Source organism: Cebus imitator, unplaced genomic scaffold, assembly GCF_001604975.1.
Source record: "Cebus imitator isolate Cc_AM_T3 unplaced genomic scaffold, Cebus_imitator-1.0 Scaffold83, whole genome shotgun sequence".
In the NCBI taxonomy this organism is placed as follows: domain Eukaryota; kingdom Metazoa; phylum Chordata; class Mammalia; order Primates; family Cebidae; genus Cebus; species Cebus imitator.
The window spans coordinates 5,078,589-5,086,646 of NW_016107398.1; the positions used below are offsets into that span (position 1 = coordinate 5,078,589).

The 8,058-nt window shown below is 47.5% G+C and overlaps 1 protein-coding gene across 8 annotated transcripts in view; it reads left to right on the plus strand.

The window, feature by feature from the left end:
- Positions 1-4,953: 4,953 nt before the first annotated feature.
- The window catches only part of SYNE2 (spectrin repeat containing nuclear envelope protein 2), a 405,273-nt gene continuing 402,168 nt past the window's right edge, over positions 4,954-8,058 (plus strand). For all 8 annotated transcript variants that reach the window (XM_017533965.2, XM_017533967.2, XM_017533970.2 and 5 more), the window contains exon 1: positions 4,954-5,136. The gene's annotated coding sequence lies outside the window, so the exon portion shown is untranslated. The remainder of the gene's footprint in view (positions 5,137-8,058) is intronic.

An 8,058-nucleotide genomic window follows, 5' to 3' on the forward strand; every position in this document is an offset into this window, starting at 1 on the left:
TTAGTAGAGACGGGGTTTCACCATGTTGACCAGGATGGTCTCGATCTCTTGACCTCGTGATCCACCTGCCTCGGCCTCCCAAAGTGCTGGGATTACAGGCTTGAGCCACCGCGCCTGGCCCCCCATGCCTCTTATTTTTATTGTTTTTTATTGTGAACTGAGCAGTATGATAAATCCATCACTTTGCATTTGAGGGTAAAGCAAACTAGACATACAACAGGATTTCTTTAAATGATGCATTTATTTCTGTTAAAAACATGTCCAGGTTCTAATTCAGGGATAGACACTACTAGTTTTATTATGCAAATACTTTAAGGTTTCAGTCTTCTGTGTAAACTGATGTCAGTCATGGAATTTTAAAAATCTAATATTTTAATTGATCTATTCAATAAGTGCTTTTGAAATAATACTCTTCCAAGCCCCGCAGTTACTGACTGAAATAATTGCAATAATGACAGCTATCATTTGTTTAGCGGTCACAGCCCGCCAGCCTCCATGCTCAGCACTTCACATACACAGTTCCACTGAATCATGGCATAGTCCTTTTTAATTTTTCCTCAATCTCTAGAATGTTGGACTCTAGTTCAACTGGCAGTACCAACTTGCATCTTGTCAGATGCAGCTTTCTACTTTTATTAGGACGATGGTCAGAAAGAACACATTAGTCAAGGGAGCAATTAGCCAACATTTATTTCTGTTAGTTTCCAAGTTTGACAGGAAACAAGACCAGGGTGAGATAAGGAGCTCTGGCCTTTGCAGGGTGTGATTGCACTCTTGGACAAAGAAAAACGGAGCTGTTTTCCTGGCTAGCTATTTTCATCCAGGTTTAAACAAGTGCTCCCAAAGTGGTAAAACATATTGTAGCCAAAAATTGTTCCTTAAGTTAGGCAGAGATAGCATAACAAGGAGGGTTTGGCACTAGTTAATCTCCTTTTGTCTTTTTTAGTAACATTGTAATACAATAGAAGTAAGTAATAAGATGGTCTCACCTTGCCTTAGATTAATGAATATCATACCTGCTTCTTTAGATAAAGAGACTTTGTGTTTAAAAATTCACTTATCCATCTGGCGAGCCACTTAACATTATTATCTCCTATTACCATCAGAGTTGATAAATACACGATACCATTGTCACACTACCATCCTCTGTGCCCATGGCAAGAGAATCAGTCATTAATCAACTTGTACACTTTCTTGCCAAATCTAGATGGAGCCCCACAATTTCTTTTTTTTTTTGTTTTTTTTTGAGACGGAGTTTCGCTCTTGTTACCCAGGCTGGAGTGCAATGGCACTATCTCGGCTCACCGCAACCTCCGCCTCCTGGGTTCAGGCAATTCTCCTGCCTCAGCCTCCTGAGTAGCTGGGATTACAGGCACGCGCCACCATGCCCAGCTAATTTTTTTTTTGTATTTTTAGTAGAGACGGGGTTTCACCATGTTGACCAGGATGGTCTCGATCTCTTGACCTCGTGATCCACCCGCCTCGGCCTCCCAAAGTGCTGGGATTACAGGCTTGAGCCACCGCGCCCGGCTATTTTTTTTTTTTTTTTTGAGACAGAGTCTAGCTCTGTCGCCAGGCTGGCATGCAGTGGCGCAATCATGGCTCACTGCAACTTTCGCCTCCTGGGTTCAAGTGATTCTCCTGCCTCAGCCTCCAGAGTAGCTGGGACTACAGGTGCGTGTCACCATGCCTGGCTACTTTTTTTTTTTTTTTTTTGTATTTTAGTAGAGACAGGGTTTCACCATCTTGGCCAGGATGGTCTCAAACCCTTGACTTCGTGATCTGCCTGCCTCGGCCTCCCAAAGTGCTGGGATTACCCACACCAGGCCAGTGACCCACCATTTTTTTTAAACATGGCACCCACGTATGACTGGAATTAGCTCCCAAGATAAAATCTGTTACCATTCTTGTTTAGGCACTCCGGATGCAAGGATAAATACACAGAACTCATAGCTGAGGGTGGGATGCAGAAATATAAATATCAACACTTGTGCCATGAGATCAGGTGACAAGTTGCTGACTAACTTAGAGTGGTGAATTTAGCATTTCTTTCATAGCACGAGGATGCCCAGCTCTCTTGAGTTCCTTAGACCATGGTTTTTGTCAGTGACTCTTGGTTGACCTGCTCAGTACACTGTGCAAGTATATGTGGAATGTCTACTTCAGTATTGTCATCCATGTGCCCTAGCATGTTTGTGTACCAAGTCACAGATGTGCTTTCATTTTGAGCAACTTGCAAAACTTATGTTTACTACAGCTGGAGTTAGCAAAGTCGCTCAGGCAGGCTGTTGAGCCCAGCAGATCATTTGTTATAAGATACAGAGGCTTGCTGGGGCATGGGGTATAATACGACAATGTACTATTTTATTTTATTTTATTTTGTTCGTTTGTCTTTTGAGACAGAGTTTTGCTCTTGTTGCCTAGGCTGGAGTTCAATGGCGCGATCTCAGCTTACTACAGCCTTTGCCTACCAGGTTCAAGGGATTCTCCTGCCTCAGCCTCCCAAATAGCTGGGTTTACAGGCATGAGCCACCAAGTCTGGCTAATTTTTGTAATTTTTTTTAGTAGAGACAGGGTTTCACCATGCTGGTGTTGAACTCCTGACCTCATGTGATCCACCCACCTCGGCCTCCCAAAGTGCTGGGATTACAGGTCGAGCCACTGCGCCAGGCCGACAACATACATGTTGTCATACTATGTTTGTATTTCGGTACATGGGAAAGTGTATGCATGGCCGGGTTTGTGGCAACACTTACACTTTCCTAGTCAGAGATGTAACCATATAAGCCACCTGTTTATAGGCCCAGGGTTGTGTTTTAAGAGAACTAGGTGTGTCTCTGTTTGGCTTAACATTACATTTGATTTTCACTTCAAAGTACAGAGGATCTGTTTCATTGCACTTGTCATTAGTCTAATCTGCTGATTTAAAAGTAGGTATTAATTTAATATCCAAACTGGGATGGCTAAGAGACATGGCAGGTAATTAAAAGGTTCTAATTAGAGACACCTAAAAACATTTTGAGACATTGTATTCTGGACTCTTTAAAATATACTAGACAACATGGAGCAATAGTCCTTTCACTTCAACAAGGGCTTGTAACATAGGTGCCTGGAAGGGAACAATGACTAGGAAACTGTAACACTTTTTTTCCAGAGACTGTTGCCATTATGATTTTTGCAGGATTTACTCTAAAGAAAGCAATAGACACAGAATAGAACTTAATAGAATGAATAGAACAGAGAGGGGAAAAATAGCAGACAATGTTTTGTAGACAGCTCCACAAATCCCCGAGCCCAACTTCTCTCTAAAATTGCCTCTCTGGCTTGTAACTATCCATCCCATCAAGCAAAGTGGTTTTATGAAAAGACAGCATAGGACCAGAAAGTTGTTCTTGCTTTATAGACTTCTGTTGTGACTCAAGCCATTGTTAATAAATAATGCAAAGCTAGGTAGTCTGAGAAGTGATATCATTGGAAGAACAATCTAGGAATACAAGGAACTCTGCATTTGTGAAGAGTTGAGCTACTGACCATCAATAAAATATGCATTTCAAATAATTTGCCTGAATCAACCTGGTAGTCCACAGGGTTAAATGTTTTTGAAACAATCGTTCCAAATTGTGGGTACAATTTAAAACTAATTTTCCCATGAATATATGTTAGCTGAATGCATTATCAAACCTCTAATCTCTGTTCTTTGCCATCTACTTTGAGACATTACAGTAATTCAGGCAAGATTCTGTAGCCACAGACATATATATGAACTTGGAATTTTTCAGAAAAGTTAAGGCCGATGCAGTGGCTTATGCCTGTAATCTTAGCACTTTGGGAGGCTGAGGTGGGAGGATCACTTGGGGCTAGGAGTTTGAGATCAGCTTGGGCAACATGGCCAAACCCCGTCTCTAAAAAAATACACAAATTACTGGTGTAGTGCTGTGCACCTGTGGTCCCAGCTACTAAAGATGGTGTGTGGCGGAGGCGGGGAGGGGAAGCTGTGTGTTGAGGGGGCGGTGAGGCTGGAGGATCGCTTGACACCAGGAGGTAGAGGCTGCAGTGAGTTGAGATCGCGCCACTGTACTCTAGCCTGGGCAACAGAGTGAGATCCTGTCTAAAAAATAAAATAAATCTGATTGTGATAGAAACTCAATAGAGAAGTACTGAAAAGTCACTGCTTCTTTATGTAATAATAGTGAGGTGCGCCTTTTATTTGGAACTTCAAGTGCCTTAGTAATACTGTAAATAGCAGCGCAAGAGGTAAGTGGGAGTCAAATGACATCATCCTGAGTCCAAAGGGATTGAGTATTGCTGTTAAATCAAACAGCCACCTGCAAGACGCAGTTCCAAGGATGTAGTTCGCAGTGAGTTTTCAGACCTGGATGATGTATGTCGCGACAGACGACTGAGGCAGCTCTCCACTTCCCCTCATCCAAGGGGAGGGAGGGACCCGGTCATCTGCATTGTTAACAAGAGCCTCCCCTTCTCTCCAGGTGACCCCGAAGTCCGGACCACACTACGAAATACGGATCCAGATTTTAAAGGCCTTCGAATCCAAACTCCTGGTGTTACAAAGAGCCCACGGGGTGAAACGAGTTGTTTACCGTTTGATAGCTAATCGCAGATCTGCTCTCTTACTCCCACTTCCAAGACCACGGAATCTACGGGCGTTGGAGAAGACCCCTGCTGAAATAGTCCAGAAAAGCTTTTTGGGGGAATTTGTGACCCCTGATCCCCCAGCCCCGGGTAAGAAAAGGGCCGTGAACCTGCATTGCGAGGTGGTCTCTCCCTCACACCTCTTCTGATGTCCCAAAATACAGGGAGAAAGTTACCCGCCCCGGGCTGCGGCGGGGCCTGCTGCTCCGCCCCGCGCTGGCGGGCGCGCTCCACACTGGCCGCCGAGCGGCGAGCGCGGGACTCGGAGGCGGGCGGCGGGCGGCGGGCGGGGAAGGCGCGGGGCGTGGTTTGCCGCTTTCCGAGCGCTAAGGAGCGGAGCGCGCTCAGCTGCGCCCAGAGCCTTCGGCCGGACCTGAAAAAGCGAGAGGGAGAGCGAGCAAAAGGCGCGATCCAGGGAGCCAGGCAAGCGGGGCGCCGACTTTGGGCGGCCCCGGCCCGCGCCCTCGCCTCTCGGCCGGGCGGAAGGTGGGTGAGCGCGGCCGCGGGGCCCCAGTACCCCGGTGCGCCCAGAAGAGAGCGGGAGGGAGGGGAAGGGGCGGGGGCGAGGGAGTGAAAGATCCCCGAGCAGGGGGCGGGGGGCGGCGGGAGCCGGGAACCGACCCGGTGCCGGGGTCCTAGCCGGGCCTCGGGAAACTTTGCTTGGGTGGGGAGAGCGGGGTGCGTGGAGGGCGCCGCAAACTTGTCAGCGGGCGGGGCGCTCCGGGGATTGGAGCGAGCGCCAGCGGGTGGCGTTTGTCTCTCCGGGTTCTTTGTGTCACCTCCGGGCCCCAGCCCGCCGGTCTGCCCGGCTCGGGCAGGCGCTGCGCGGGAGGCTGTGCCTGGGTGCCCCGGCCACCCCCTCCCCGGCCCAGGCCCCGGGGCTCGGGGGCCGCTGATTGTTTTCATTCCTCGCGTCACGCCTGGGCGGGAAAGATTTTGAATGCCGCGTGAGCTGGAAGGCGGACAGCTGCGGCGCAGAGATTGCAGGATCGTGGGCGGTGCGGGGCTCGCCGGGGGGACTAGGGGACCCGAGGGCCGGGGCGCACCCGGGCTGGAGGGGGCAAGGGGACGGACGGACCGGGCACTGGAGAGGCGGCGGCGGGCGGGACAGCCTAGCGCCTCCGCGGGGGCGGGGGCTCTCGGACGCCGGGATTATAATTCCATTTTGATTGCTTGGGGTCTTTGTTGTCTGAAATTGCCTTTAGGGTCTGACGGTGGCACCTTCTCCTCCTTGGGTTATTTTTCTTCCGTCCAAAAGGGCGGGGCGGGGGCTGTGTATGGCATTAGTGCTGCTGGGAACCTTAGCGCCTGATGTGATGGAGGCTGAGAAGTCCCGTGTAGCATTCGCGTTTGTGGACGCCTGCTGTTTCCGAAAGTTATTTCCCCCTCCCTCGGTGAAAGGGAGCGTCTGAGCTGGACGCCGCAGGCGCGATTGTGTACAAGCACCGGCAAGTCGGAGCCAATCCGTGAGGGTTCTTTCGCGCTGCTCCACTCTTGGCATCGCCTTTTTTTTTTTTTTTTTGGGTTTCTTTGATTTGAAGCAACTTTCGTCTGCTTTTCTAAAAGTTCCGAAGGCTTCGTTGCAGATACTATGTGGCCATGCTCGGATGGGTTCGATCACTTTTAGAGGTGGGGAATACAATGAAGCCATGCCGGGCCACACCTGCCCTTCTCACCACTCCAGTACCTGCCACTGAGACATTGTAAACAGATTCAGGGGAGAGCGTTCAGCTTTTATGGGATGGAATATTTGGTGTGTTTTCATGCTTTAATGCATGACTCCTTCTCTAAGTTGTCTTTCTGGAAAGCTGTGGAGACTGTCGAGGGCTTTTCCTGAGATAATTACTGAACGGCTTTAGCCTGGCCAGCCCCCTGGGGCGGTGGGAACAGGTGTAATCCTCATTAAGGTTTTTTCGTGGTGAAGACTGGAGATATCAAAATAAGAAGTGGAAATGTTAAGGTCTTTGTCCATATGTTTGAATTAACAAAGCTTTATCTGAATTAAAAAAAAAAAAAAACAACCCACTAGCTAGCCTTAAAATTGTTTGAAAAATCATGTGAATAAATTCACCCAATTAAATTTTTTTTAAAGCATTTCAGTGGATTCGGGTTAATTGTGTTGTAGGATATTGCAGGTTGTTTAGAGAACTGAGTCACAATGAGGTCATTCTGAGTAGTGCTCTCACTAGCGTAAGGTGAGAGTTAATGTAAAATTTAAAAACGGAATGAATCACATTTTAAGTAAGGGAATGAGTGAAAAGCGATTTACTCATTTTTGTTTTTCTTTTTTTTTTGAGACGGAGTCCCGCTCTGTCACCAGACTGGAGTGCAGCGGCCTGATCTCAGCTCACGGCAACCTCTGCCTCCCAGGTTCAAGTGATTCTCCTGCCTCAGCCTCCCATATAGCTGGGATTACAGGCACGAATCTCCACACCCAGCTAATTTTTTGTGTTTTTAGTGGAGACGGGGTTTCACCATGTTGGCCAGGACGGTCTTGATCTCCTGACCTCGTGATCCACCTACCTTGGCCTCCCAAAGTGCTAGAATTACAGGCATGAGCCACTGCGCCTGGCCTCATTTTTCATTACTATATTTTTTGTTACTTATATGTTTTAAATATGTATTTTCAATAATTTCACAAAGTTATTCATTTACTCAAACTCCTACACATACCAGCCACTGTGCTGGCTTCTGGGGATCTGAATAATTATAATAGTTACCCCTTATAGAATGCTTATTTTGTACCAATAGATACTTTACGTAGATTACCTTTTTACCTTTTTCATCTGTAAATATTTATTGAGTACCCACAATGTATTGTGCTAGCTGCCAGGGTGATAGTGGTGCACAAGACAGCCGTGGTTTCCTGCCCTTATCTAGGTAAGGAATATAGGCAGGAAATAAAATATATTGCTAAACTAATCGCAGGTTTTGAAAGGTAAATCAGATCACATAATTCTTCTGTTCAAACCCTCCGTAGCTTCTCATGTCTCTCTGACTGAATACAAAGCCCTGACAGTGGCTTCCAGAGCACACCTCTTTTGGTTTCCCTGCTTCTCTGTGCTGTTACCTTCCTATCTTATCTGCTGCTCGAGTGTCTACAGACAAACTAGCTGTCTTGCTGCATGAGGGCCTTTGGACTTGCTGTGCACTGCCTAGAATGACCCCCTGGCCCGTATCTCTCATGGTTCTCTTGTTGACCTGACCCCCTTCACTTCTTTACTTGATGTTATTTTCATCAGTGAGCCTTCACTAACCCCCAAATTTAAAATCACAACCACTCTCGCAACTCCCATTCCTCCTTTCATAAGTTACTATTGGCCGGGCGCGGTGGCTCAAGCCTGTAATCCCAGCACTTTGGGAGGCCGAGGCGGGTGGATCACGAGGTCAAGAGATCGAGACCATCCT